Source organism: Symphalangus syndactylus, chromosome X (assembly GCF_028878055.3).
Source record: "Symphalangus syndactylus isolate Jambi chromosome X, NHGRI_mSymSyn1-v2.1_pri, whole genome shotgun sequence".
Lineage (NCBI taxonomy): Eukaryota > Metazoa > Chordata > Mammalia > Primates > Hylobatidae > Symphalangus > Symphalangus syndactylus.
In genome coordinates, this window is record NC_072447.2 from 63,097,168 (window position 1) to 63,100,538 (window position 3,371).

The window sequence follows — 3,371 nt, forward strand, 5'->3', positions numbered from 1 at the left end:
CACCCACAGCCCTGTCTCCCATTAAAGTGGCCTCTGTTGTTGAAGGTCAGCAGGAGGCAGTCAGGGGGAGTTAGTTTCCTGTGGGCATCTCGGGAATGGGTGAGCAGCAGACTGTGAATGGTGCAGGTGTCTGGACCAGGACTTCTGGGACACTTCACTATATCTTTCCCCAAATCCCTACGCCTGCTGGCTACTGGGGCCTGTGACAACATCCCTGTTACGGCAGAACTGGAAATGTCTCCCAGAGCCAGATGAAACTCCAGATCCAGACAGAGAGTCCAGGGCAATTCGCCTAGGGCTGGAAGAGGTGGGGTGGGATTCCTGAAGGAGGCGCTGGGGTGTGTCACCTCAGGAGATGGGAGGACACTACAGAGCTGGGTCTGTGAGGACAGAGAAGGGACCCTGGGAGGGACAGGAGCAGCGTGAGCATAGGGAGTGCCCCAACTGCGGTCATCCTGCCATTGGCATCTGGCCCCAGCTCTGCCCCACCGTAGCTGGAGGGCCTGAGCCAGGGACCTGCCTTCTCAGTGCCTCAGTGTCCTCATCTGTGACAGAGGTGACAGGGTTTTCTTCCAAGGGTCCTAGTGGGAATTAAATGAGATAGCACATAAGAAGGGCTTAGGATACTGCAAGTCAGATCTGTGATTACCTAAAACAAAGTTGTTCTTTAAATTTAAGATCGATACTTTCTTATTACGGCTCATGGAAAAAATAAATTAATTAATTAAAAAATATATTTAAGATTGAAAGCTTCATGATACTTTTACCATATCTCATCAAATCTCAGATGCTATAGATTGTGTGTCACACTCTTATTGTAGGTAACCCTAAGAAAGAAAGAATGCTACTAATTGAACTCTGACCTGTTGCCTTCTCAACTCAGTGACTGTACGATGCATTCCTGATTTCAGATACATTAAAATATTTTAAGGCTGGGTGCACTGGCTCACACTGGTAAACGCAGCACTTTGGGAGGCCAAGGCAGGATGATCACTTGAGCCCAGGAGTTCCAGACCAGCCTGGGCAACATAGAGAGACCCCACATCTACAAAAATTAAAAAATTAGCCAGGCATGGTGATGCATGCCTGTAGCCTTTGCTACTTGGGAGGATGAGGTGGGAGGATCGTTTGAGTTCAGGAGTTTGACATGCACCGAGCTATAATCATGGCACTGCGCTCCAGCCTGGGTGATAGAGTGAGACCCTGTCTTAAAATATATATATTTATGTATAATATAAAAATATATTTTAAAGTACATTTTAGAATTGATAAAATAGGACATTTTTCATTGTTTGATTGTACAGTTACCTTCTGTGGCAATTGTTTCTAATTTTGTATAGTGATAGAATCTTTTCAAAATATTTCATTTAAGAACAAAAGCGATTTGACCTTAGGGAAAATTTGAGATGGCTCTACTAATCTGAATGGGATTGTGACGGGGCAGTCCCCTCAGGTGGGAAGTGAATGACTGGAGTTCAGGAACCACTGCTGAAGTCACGCCTCAGGGCACGCCTGGCCCCTCAATCTCTCCCAACTGCCCAGAAGGACCTTCCTGGGGGCAGATACACAATCACACCCCATGGTGCCCACTTTGAGGATGGATGCCCAGGCTGGGACGGAAGGAAAAGGAGTTAATCCACTGACTCAGCATCTGTCGAAGGATGCCCACACAATGTCAGGTGCATCCTGACTGCTGGAAACCCGGCAGTCACACAAGCATCGCACAAATCCTCAGGCGTCACAGTCTGGTGAGGAAGGCTGACACACACAAGCACAACAAAAAGAAAAAGAAAAGGAAAAGGCATAGCAGTAGGTAGTTACGAGGATGGAACTCTGGATCCAGAGGGACTAGGTTCAAATCCTGGTTCCATGATTTCCCAGCTGTGTGATCTCTGGCAGGTTACTTAACTTCTCTGTTTCTCAGGTGCCTCATTTGTAAAATGGAGGAAACAACATTATTTATTTCATTTGGTTATTGAGAAGACTATTAGGTGAGTTAATATTTGTAAAGAACTTAGAATGGGTCCTGACATAACATTAAATGTTCAATATGTGCTTGCTAATGAAAACACTTTAAAGCATCGAATTAGAAGTGCAGCCCATGAGGCCGGGCACGGTGGCTCATGCCTGTAATCTCAGCACTTTGGGAGGGCAAGGTGTGCAGATCACCTGAGGTCAGGAGTTCGAGACCAGCCTGGCCAACATGGTGAAACCCCCGTCTCTACTAAAAATACAAAAATTAGTGGAACGTGATGGCGCACGCCTGTAATCCCAGCTACTCGGGAGGCTGAGGCAGGAGAATCACTTGAACCTGGGAGTCAGAGGTTGCAGTGAGCTGAGATCAGGCCACTACACCAGCCTGGGCAACAGAGAGAGAGACTCTGTCTGAAAAAAAAAAAAAAAAGAAATGCAGCCCGTGGAAGATCAAGAAGGGACACAGAAAGAGAACATAATGTAAAGTGGGGATGCTAAAAGCACTACCCTCCAAGGTTTGCTATGCTTATTTCATTACGTCTTTCTTAACGTGTAGTCATAGCATTAAGTCTCCATCCCTTAGCAGGAGCCCTGTCTCCCTCCTCCATTCTGGATGCCACTTTTGTTATTGTGGCTCCAGGCTCCGAGATTTCCCTGTGGCTCCCAAGTGAACCGGTTGGCCCTTTCCGAACTGGTATGGAGCCCCCTTTCCTTGCCTGAAGTCCAGCTGGGCTTCAGGACTTTACACCGGGCTCCCTGGAGAAGGTCTGTCTCCTTCCCACTGTTAGGATCTGGGGATTCTTGTCCTCGCATTGTCAGTCTGAATGAGCCTCATTGTATCTTCATCCAAGTCATAAAGGTTAATGTCAGCCCATGGTATTTGTGAGTGAGTGAATGAAGAATGACCAAATGAAGCAAAAAGAGATGGCTCACCATCTCCCAAGCTCCTGAGTCAGCCCTCCCCAAGCCCACCCATCTGAGAGAGCCTATGGAGTGGTGTGGGGCCAGACCTCAGGTTAACAAAGCTCTGTCTTCCCCTCCTTCTGTTGGGATGAGGCACTAGCCTGTTGGGATTGGACACACACACACATATACACACACAAAACCATCCACTTTTCCCTGCTTACAGTGTTGTCCTGTAAAAGGCATTCCCCCTGCCCCCTGTCCCCCAAAGGCACACACAGGTCTTATCCATTCTTTTTTTTTTTAAATTTTATTATTATTATACCTTAAGTTTTAGGGTACATGTGCACAACGTGCAGATTTGTTACATATGTATACATGTGCCATGTTGGTGTGCTGCACCCAGTAACTCGTCATTTAGCATTAGGTATATCCCCTAATGCTATCCCTCCCCCCTCCCCCCACCCCACAACAGTCCCTGGTGTGTGATGTTC